The following is an 11,272-nucleotide window of genomic DNA, read 5'->3' on the forward strand; positions in this document are numbered from 1 at the left end:
ATCTTTTTTAATTTTTTGGTGAGTAAGAGTTCTAAAAGCTCATTTTAACAAATTCATTTTTTTATCTAGATCTGCATTCTTTTAATTTACCTCATATAGGGCAAGTTCAGTTTAAGTGCATGTTTTAACTGTAAGTATTAAACTGAATTGCATTTCTGTTCTGCTGCAGCTGTGTTCCAGCAGAGCATTACTGGCCAATTTTGTACTGCTCAGAGATGCACTTTATGCATTGTATGCTTTTGGGGTTTTTTCTTAAATATACATCAAGGAAGTTATAAGTAGCATAGACACAGATTCAAACTGTAATTTCTGTTTCAAAGGCCTGTTTTCCAGTGTAGAGATTAGTGCTTAGTGTGTGCATAGAAAAAAATAAAATCCTCCCTAAAGCTTTGCTTTCATACACTTACAGAATGCCTCCACTGAAAATGAAAGAACTGGTGAATGAATTTCACTACAGTGATTAGCTGTGCACATGAAGATTAGAAGAAAGTTACAGTTTATAGTTGAAGGAATAGAAGGGAAGAAACTCAGGTACTTTTTGGGTTGAATGTGATGTGGTTTAAGAATCTCAAAAGAGAAGAAAATAGAATGAATTCTAGAACGTTTGATACTAATGTTCAGCAGAAAAATTAGGATTAAATCCTGCCCCAATTTGAATAAAATTCTATTGAGCAGGGTTCTACCCAGCATACTGATTTCCAGCTTCCTTTGACTAAAGCCTAAAAAAAGATTAAAGCTCCATGGCAACTACTATCTTAACTCCTGACAGCCATAGTATAAATTACATCTTGTAAAAACCTAATACTGAAAAGTTTTATTTAGGTCACCAGTCAGGCTAGGAAATGGAAGGCTTTGGAAGGTAGATGCCACCCCAAACTTCATTTTGGCCCTTTATGGGTATCAGTGAGGCAGAGATTTTTGTGGGCGGCAGATTGGATGCGTATGCAGTATGGATAAAAAAAATCTAACAAGTTTTAGGTGTGTAAACTTTTTTCATACTTCTGGGGGAAAAACTGCAATTTACTTGTGACTGTAACCTTCCAGTAAGGAATACAGCGAGGTTCAACTGGGACACAACAGCCCAGACAGGGCCAACATGAGGTTGTCACAATAGTTGCATTTGCTGGCAATGGAGGGACAGTACTGGGTTGGGATTTTTTGTGTTTGGGTTTTTTTTTTGTTTGCTTGGTTGCTCTTGGGTTTTGGTCTTTTGGGTTTTTCTTTTTGTTGTTGTTTTTGTTTGGTTGTTTGGGTTTTGTGGTTTTTTTGTTGTTTTTTTGTTTGGTTTTTTTTTGGGGGGGGGGAGGTTTGTGTGTGGATTTTGGTTGGTTTTGGTTGGTTTTTTCTCATTTGTTTTTAATGGAGAGGGGAGGGAAATAGAAGGAGTACAGAGTGGAATGATCATCATCTACCTCAGCTGGGAAAAGGAGTCAGTCACAAATAGTCATACCTAAAACCAGAGTCCCATGCACTGCTTGCTAAAGATGCACAAAACAAAGCCTAATTTCAAATAAATCATGCACCTTCTTATCAATGAAAGCCCAACATTCCTGCTCATTTCCAGTTTAGAAGATGAGAACATATAAGCAGAAATTCATATATTTGTGTCATTACTTAAAGTAGCAAAAACCTGGCAAAATGACTGACCATGGTTTTATCACAGTGAAAGGAGGCAAATGAGTGGATGAAGATGACATGGGAGTAATTTTGTTTAGGAAGATAAGTTGAAGTAATTTTTACGAACATTTACACTCCTTGACTTCTCAGCAGAAGCACAAAATTTATTAACTTATTCTTTGCATTTCATGAAGTTACCTTATCAGCATTAGCCAGCTTCCTCATTTTTCCTTTTTGACCAAGTCACAGGGTAGAAGAATTTGATAGTTCTGGAGTATACCATTCATGTAAGAAAAAAGAGGAGCATATTCAGGAGTTTACCTATTTTCCATCATGACTCCAAACCCAGTTCTCCTGGTGTCACATGTAATTGTCAAGCAGTACAAATCTGGCTCATTCTTCAGTAATTTTTAAACTTAAAATTAAGAAAAAATAGTAATTTTAAATGTCTGTCAGATAAACATATCTAATATTAATTTGATACTAGTGTTAAGGAATACCACTTCAATGATTATTTAATATAGTACAATAATTAATGATAAAAACCCCCGGGATGTGAAGAGATTAAAGATCAACATATTGCTAATTTTGTGCCATAGCAAAAAGAAAGCTGCAAAATCCCACCAAATCTTGTGAGACTAATAAATAGGAATTCTGTTTTCAGATGTTGAGTAATTGTGTGCTATTTTGTTTCAGAAACCATGCTTAAAGGTGTGGAGGGAGTTCAAACAAACAAGATAGAGAAAAGATATAGAAGACAATGACTTCTAATGATAGAACAGAGCCTAGAAATGAGAGGACTGAGGTCAGGAATCCTCAGTAATGTGAAAGTTTGCTTTCAAGAGGAAAGGGACAATCTGTCTAAGTGAAAAGGACAGTAATTAATGTCCCTTGGATGGAGCACTGAAAGTTTAAATAAGACACTAGGGAGAAAACAAAACAAAAAAAATGTGCTGTCCAACCATAGTGACAGTGAAGCACTGGAATATATTACTTTGGAAAGTGAAGATCTCCAGTGACAAAGATGCTACAAGGCAGGCTAGACAATTATGTTGACATCAGTTTAATTGTAACTGATCCTGCTGGCAAGGGAAATGGATGGGATCAGGAGTTCCTGAGCTGTGGTAAGACAGTGACATATCCTTGGAGGCCCAGGTAAAGCTCCAGAAGAATTTAATTTGGTATTTCTCTTTCCTCTGACTTTTTCCCTTTGAAGTTCTCTCAGAAAGTCATTTGAAGAATGTTGTGCTTACTCTGTCAGCAGGACATGAAGGGAGCAGAGCCATCAGATTCTCTCTACCTAGCGGCACATTTTGAGCATTGCCAGTGGCCAGCTGGGGGACACTTGTTCCATGTTCTCTGCATTCCCTTGGCAGAAGTGAACTGAACTGTGGTGAAGGTTATGCTGCTACCCCAGCAGCAGAAATTCCATGTGGGCTGACCCTTCCCTTTCTAATGAAATTCAGATCCACTACTGAGGAGCATTTAGAGGCATAGGATGTGAGGAATGGTGTAATTTCCCTGGGGTATCAAAACTTGGGTCAGGGAGAGGAAGTTTCTATTGATACCTGGCAATCCAGGCAGTGGCTGCAGAATACAACTACCCAGGGCCAAGATTCTAGCTATTGTACAGAAGTAACACCTACTTGCTGGACTGAAAATAGGAATATATGTATATAGGGCTTGTATATATGAAGGCCCTATCCCATTGCAGTAGAAAGATAGGCCCAGTAATAATAAATTTCAGTACCATTGAAACAAATGACCTCCTAACAAGGATTTTCAGCTCCACTTCCTATGTGTTGGACCTAATTAATAAATTATTAACAAAATAATTATATTCTCTACAGTCATAGAAAAGCTGATGTTCAGGTATCTTAAGCAGCAATCCTGGATATTTTACTTTGGTTTCAACCTATTCAAGAAACCTTGGAATAACATTTCACAGTATTTGCTTTGGTAAGTGTTAATTTTTGGTGGAGGCAACTGGCAAAACAAGAGTACGAATTTTTAGCAACTTACTCAGATAAGATAGTATGTAATCCTTACTGTGCTAATAATTTCTGAGTAATTTCATGAAACCATTCATCATCCAAACTATTTTTATAAATATAGCAGTCACTTTTCAACGTGAAATATGTATCTAAACTTAGAAAAAGTAAGACTTTGCATTCCAGTTTCTGTGTTTCATGGTATGATACAATTGATTTTCTCTTCTTCAGTGTATCAGGAAAGCACCAGATGGGGGCCATTGTAAGTCAAGAGAGTAATGTTAGAAAGAGGATAGATGGGCTGCTTTCAAGAAGGCAGAGTTGGCACAAGGCTTGCACACTGAACTTAGAGACATGGTGCATGTGGTGTATGAGCCCACTGACCTAAGGAGAGGCAGATCATGCGGTAAGTCAGTCACAAGCTCAAAAACATTTCTACAGATTTGCCTGCATTTTTCCATCTCATTTCTATCTAATTAAAAATATGTACGCTTTTCTCAGTATTAGCATATTTACTCACATAATTAGTTAAGTGGCATTGGTGGTGGTCAATGAACCTTAACACCAAATGAACCTCTAGGCGTAAGTCCTTTCACGTGGACATATAAATTTTTTGTATATGTACCAATATGCACTTGTAATAACTTCTTCAGCTGACCTGTTTGCTGACCAAATGCAGTGATGGCTGAGAAAAATCAAAGTGAATCATGTCAAATGAACACAGGGCTGAGAATACCTCCAGCAGCTCCGATAAAATGCTCATGGTAAAGCCAAGCACAGCCCACTAGTGATATAGACAGGTGACAGTAAGTAGCAAAGATTATTATTATTCTTCACAAAGTTGTGGAAAAATAAGTTCTGCTTACAAAAAATGAAATGGTAAGATTCTTATTACAATTTGAACTTGAACTTTAGTAAGAAAAACAAAATTTTCTGATTTGAAATTTAATCATCAGTGTAAATTAAGCAATTAAAAAGTGGCCTTAATTATGGTTATGACTCCAGAACACATACCTATTTTAGACCTTCCTGACCAGGTAATAATAATAACTATGGAGTGAAATCAATATAGAAATAAGTGGCATAATAATTAAAAATGGAAGACATAGTTGGACAAAACAGCTTCTCAGAGTTCTAACAGTTGTAACATAACATATTCATCAGTAAGCAGAACAATATTTTGTGAGCTGAGAGAAACTGTATCAACTTGATCCATTAGGATAGTTATCCATTTTCATCTTCACTAAGAGGAGGGATGCCAATTTACCTATTATGTCATCACTGCAAATATAAGGCTTCTGGAAAATACGCTTCCTTCTCATCTTTTGTGTATTGTAAATACATGGTGGCACGCTGCACCTTAAGTACTGTGCACAGCAGTGGGAGATGAAGGCAAAATATGCTGTCTGTAACTCCAGACTTCAAGAGGTGAATGGAAGTAGTGAGGAAAATTGTCCAAATGTTTACTTCCCATTAATCCAGGACTGCCTTGTCAGTGAAGAAAACATGGATGACAGATGGAAAAAAGGACTGGAAACTACCAGTTTAAACTGATGTCTAAAGAGACAGTAATGCTACTGAAATAGTATTTAAGTGAGGTCAGTCAAAATCCCTCCTTCCCACTTCTCAGGCACCTTGAGTCACTAATTCTTGCAGTTGAAGGAATATAATAATTGCACATCATTCTGGGCTTCATCTCTTTGATCTCCCTGCTTCAAGACAAGGAGAGTCTGCCTTTAAGAAAGATTACAATGACCTCATTTAGTTATTCCAGTAATTCATATTTCAGTGTAAACCCATGGCCTGGACAACTGATGTTTCAATTTCAGCTCTGCAGTGTTACCGAAGTTAAAATTGTCACTTGTCTCTCTTTTGCTCATTGTCCTGTTGGGTGGAGCCTGCTGGTACAGCTCCCTGGAGGCTTTGACTGAAGATGGCCTGCCAGAATAGGTTGCTCAGGCGTTCTCTTTGTATTGCAGCTCAGCCAACTCTTTGCAAGCCCAGCCTCTAAATTCCCAATGACAAAAAGATCCCTGGCAAAACATCAGGGCTCTTTGATACCACATGAACCATGTTCTGGGAACAGCACCAAAAGATCTTATCCAAACATTTCTCACAGACTTCACAAACACTAGGGAAAACCAACTCAGTCCAACAGGCACAAGGAAGAATGAGTTGCATCTTTCTGCTCCAATGAGGTCTTTATTACTATTAAAGGGTTTTATCTCCAGGAAGCAACTTCTTTTGTCTCCCTCTATTTCTGGAAAATGGGGCCTTAGCTCCCACTTCAGATGCCACAGTAGCTTTGTAACTAAGAAGTAAAGCTGCCCTTAACCAGACTTAAAGTTTGTACTCGGTTTCAGAATACACCATAAAGAATTGCTTATTTTCAGATCTGAACTTTGTTTAGAGACTCCCATGAGTATCTGATGAATTTTTTAACCCTTTATGCTAATAACTATTGTGACTCAAGAAAATAAAATGGAGATGGTTGACTGAACAATCATTCTAATTGAAAGTATTTAGCAGTTAGTTGTATGGAAAGTGAACATATGGTTTGTTCTATATATAAAACTTTGTGGCTGCTGCAGTCAGTGCCAGAGACAAACTCCTACCTATTCTCAGAGAGGCCAAGCAGTAGTCCTCCCTCAAGAATCCAGTACTCTTTACTTTGGCAAGGAACGATGTAATGGCCTGATTGTTTCTTCACATACTTTTTCAAAAGGTCATAAGTTAACAGAGTCTAGGAAAAAATGTATTTTAAAAATGCCCTGCTTATTTTGTGCAATTAAATATCTAAAGACATGTATTATTTAGTTAAGTTTTATAGATATGTAAGAAAAAAAAATCCATATGCATGCACAATCCCCTAAACTTACTTTCTGAGTAAATTTGTGTTTAGTACCTGAAAAATGAGTGTTAGAGAATCTGGAAGAGAGGCAAATCCCTTGTTTGTAAAGACAAAGAGTTTTGTATCCCTCATCAGCACAATTTCAAAGCTTTCTACCTTTTCCCTTTGAACAGCATGGCATTCTGATTTCCCTGTGTTTAACACTGTAACCACTGCAGCAATGAGATTCCTGCATACATCTCTGAGGCAAAAAAACCCCAAAACATTCATCATTTATGACAAGTAATTGTTCTGCCCACAGACTTGTCACCACTGTGTTTTAAAGTTTGACGTAGCTTGGTTTGTGAATCTTCTGAACAATTCTATGACAGTGATTTCGAATTCCCCAGCACAGATGTAAATGTATCCAGTTGCAACTCAGGGCTGAAATCCTGGCCTCACAGAAACCAGTGGGAATCAGGAGTTCACTGTTGGAATTCTGAGCTTTCCTAATTAAGAAAAAAAAAATCCTGTTTTTTTTCTATAATTTGGCTGAGACATGGCCCAAAAACGTCTCCACATCAAAGTGTTGCAAGGATGAATCTTTGGCTAATGCTTTATGTTCAACTTTCAAAGGAGATGATTTCAGCAATGCTCAGCATTGTGTTAATCTATGTAAGTTCTGAATCCAGCCATTTGCAGTGTGAAAACAGGCAAGGCAATTCAGGCACAAATTGCAGAAAGTAGTACCTTTTGTGTGTCCTTTTTGGCAAACCCAACATTTAAAGGTTTCAGTCATGTTTTCAAAGGCAACATCATGCTTTTCATGTTGTCTTGTCAGCTACCTGTCCTCACCTGAAAGGCAGGCAATGTTTAAACATCAAATATCTGTGTATTTTGAACTTGCCTGGAACAATTTAGTATAGTCACAATTATTCAAATTCCATTTGTGTTTTTTGCCTGGTTATTGATCTTTGCAGCCAAGTTCCCTTTAAAGGTAGTCTCTCCATCACAAAAAGCTAAACAAAGAAGTTCAAGAAAAACACCTATATATTTGAGGTTAAACTGAAAAAAAAAGCATTTGTAGCACAGCAATAGAATATTCTGCATTTAACATGTGTCTGTGGTTGTTCTACTGGGACTACCTTGGGAGTTTGCTGAACAATCTACTTGAATTTTGCTGCCCACCTTTTTGGTAGGTACACAAAAGCCAGGTGCACCAATGTTTGCAGTGGTGAACATTTCACTTTCTAGGTGAAATACAGGGTGCTGATCACTATGTGTGAAGCCTGATGTAATCTAGCTCATAGAGAAAGTAGAAATCAGCAAAACTTTCTCTCTTCAATTGTCTTACCACAACAGCTGTGTTCAGAAGGAATGTTTCCAGGTATCTTCTTCTGAGCCAAGCTGCACAGGACATTTTTTAAAACATGCCATGGTTTTATGATTTTAATGCCATCAAATACATGTATTAATTTCTTATGATTTATAAGAAGATCTAAAATGTATATTCAATTATAGATCTTTGATATCAGTATTCAGTTTACTGGTAAACTATTGAGATAGAAACAGAAGCTTGAAGTCAGTACTGAAAAACATACCTTGGTTTCCAGAATGTGGAGATTTTTAAGATTAGAATACATTTCATTGATAAGGAGCATTCGTAACATTTGGAACTTAATTTAAATTACCTTAAAATTTCACAAAAAATCCACATTAAATTTGGTTCATATCTCTTGTATTCTCACAAGCATGAATACACTTATTCACAACTTAAGCCCATCTCCTTTGTCACATGATTAATTCCAGAGCATTCAGTCACTTGGTATTAATTTCATTAACCAAATGGCATGCTGGTTTTCATTGCAACTTTGTTACAGATGTTCATGTGAAACAGTAGGAAATTAAATAATATACCATGGTAAAGTAGAAGAGATTATTGAAATAGAACAACAATAGCAATAGTTTGAAATTTCCATTTGCATGATCCTTTCAGAAATTAATCAAACCCAAAGAAACAATTCTCCTTTTTTAAGAAATAGCAACTGAAATGAAACCACTCACCTCCAGGGTGAACTGAAAGTAACTGGGCCGTGTGCCTGTGTTCTTTACATTCAAGAGTATTATCTCAGCAGTGTCTGCAACATGGATTAATGTCATGAGATGATAGCCCAGACAATTAATGAAGCAGGTGCAAATAAAGTCATTGCAGCAACCCTGAACAGTGTGAGAGTAGACGAAGGTGCCAACACTGAAAGGTTCTACTTGCTGCTCTGTAAGGAACAGCAAAGCTGTTCATAGCAGGAGGGAGGCACTTCATAACAGCAATTGTTTTAAACTCTCCAAGATTATATGTGAAAAGAAAACATGCTCTATCAAGAATGTTTTAGGGTCAAACTTACATCAGGGAAAAGTGAAGGCAGCCCTGCTGACCCTTCTGAAAGTAGTGGAGTAATACAGGATTTGCTCTTGGAGCAACTGCTGGGCATGAGAGGATGCAGCTACCAGAATCTGGAAGTTGAATGGAGGTGTAAAAGAGCTGAAACTTCCTGCCTTCAGACAAAACACAGCTGGATGAAAAAACTGTGGATAAAAGCCCAGACTTTTAGGAAGAATTAGACACCTAAAGTTGTTGAAAGGCTTCCAGTGTGATTTTCAAAAACTCCAGAAGAATTTACAAAAGATGCCCTTGAAGACCTCATGGGCCACTGCCAAAATATTTTTTAAAATTGCACACAACTTCCTTTTCTGAAGAAGCAAGAATAAAGTCTCTAAACATTTATTAGCTAAAGATCACAGGGAATTAGTCATTAGTTACAGCTTCTCCCTGAACAACGGCCACAGAATCCCAACATATCAATTCAACTACAACATCTCCTTTGCTAGCACTGAATACCCTGGCTGCTTTTCTATTTCTGTACAGAAGAAGAGTTAATTAAAACAGAAAAAAACCTGTAGCACTAGTGTATCACACTACTAAATAAAACCTGGAGACTTAAGTGCATGTACAAGGAAGAATGAACTGTTTCCAGATGTGTATGCTCAACCCAGTGCCAGAGGTATGTGACAATGTCAGGTCTATACTGTCAGAATCAACTAGATGAGCAAGGTACAGAATAACCCCCACATGCTCTGATGCAGCCAGATTTGGACTTTTCGTACCAACTATGACATGACTGGGAAGGGGGGGACTGCTCTGGCAGTGACAGCTCAGGAATAAAAACTATCACCTTGCTAAATACTCTAGTTAACTGCACATTTTCATGCTCCAAGTTGTCATGTATGGTAGTTGGGATTGTTAATGTGGTTTGATTTTGCTATTTTCAAACTGTTTTGCCCCATCTCCTGTCTCTGCCTGCATTGAATCTAGACACAGTGTTCATTATGATTTGCTGTCCTCTCAGTCTCATCACCATCTGTAAATCTAGTTTTATATACTTCAGATGTTCCAATGATAAAAACCAGGACTGAATAAGGACACCAGCAGACAGTTTGGATGATTCCCTTTACAATCTCTTGCATGTATGGTCTATTGCTTCCTTCCTTTTTCATCCATTTTCTTTCTAACACTTTGTCTTAACTCCTAGCAATTAACTCCTGGATTTACCCTGCAAGTTATTTCTGTCTTTGATACAGAGTATTGCCAGTGCCATTTGGAAAACCAAATTAATGTGAGTGGTAGACACTTGTCCTAAACCTCATAATTCAAGTCCTGTCAAACATGCTGCATAAGTAATTATGACCATCCTTTCCTAGCATTATATGCTATAGAAGTGGTCACCCTTAGGAAACCCATCACTTTTTACATGACTACAATATTTACACAGCAAAGATTTATAATGAGCCCTGATCTGACACTGGGAATATGACACCAACTGAGAGAGCACCCCTGCACTGCATTAGCACAAATCTAGTTCTCAGAAAATTCAGTTTGACAATCTCAACAAACATAAAGCTGCATGCCAGAATGGTGTATCAAACCAGGAAAGAATGGCTTTCAAATTATGTTTGGAAGAAGCACTTGAGTAGCAGTTTGTTAGTGGAAGATATAGAAGGTTGCTTAAGACACAAGAGAACTCAAACCTACAAAATTTATCCTTGGAATCCTTTATAAATTTCGATTTGGTTTCTATAATGACAAAATATCAATTATACAGCAATGGAGTAAATATAAAGAAATTATTAACAGACCTGACTTCTCAAAAAGATAATGATGGAAGGCTGATATTCAGTTGAGTTATGAAGAAGAGCTTTTTAATCCTGAATTCCCAATGGTGAAAAATACTTTCTACCAGCCTATAAACACATAGAATATAATCTTTCACTGAATTTCCTGATGTAAGTATGGAGAAATTCTTGTGTATAGTAGTATTTGCTGAAGAAATGAGTATTTCATGCAGCAACTGGCATGAGTCCATCCGATCAAAACCTTAAAATAATAAAAAAAAAAACAAAACCAAAACCAAACAGAGCTGAGTATATTTCCTGAGTTTGTAGTTGGCATGTATTCCTTTCCCTTTCCTGACCTCAGAATGAAGTATGAGGCAATAAAATTCTAAGGGGAAGGGAAGTCAAATAAGAAAATAGAGAATGTGAAAGTATAACCCACATACAAAACAAGAGAAAAATAGAGAAAAATAAATCCAAACAAGAGAGAGAATTGAAACAGATATTGAAATGACAGCAGTGCATGAAATGAAGTGCAGAGAGTGCAGTAAAAAGATGTCAGAAATAGAAGAAGCATAAAAAGTAATAAGAAAACCCCTCAAAAAGCAAAGTGAAGGGTCATTTTAAAGCTAGTTAACTTCTGAAAGAAATTATAACATAACATGTC

This window comes from Agelaius tricolor, unplaced genomic scaffold, assembly GCF_023055355.1.
Source record: "Agelaius tricolor isolate 1412-34295 unplaced genomic scaffold, bAgeTri1.0.p SCAF_8, whole genome shotgun sequence".
Lineage (NCBI taxonomy): Eukaryota > Metazoa > Chordata > Aves > Passeriformes > Icteridae > Agelaius > Agelaius tricolor.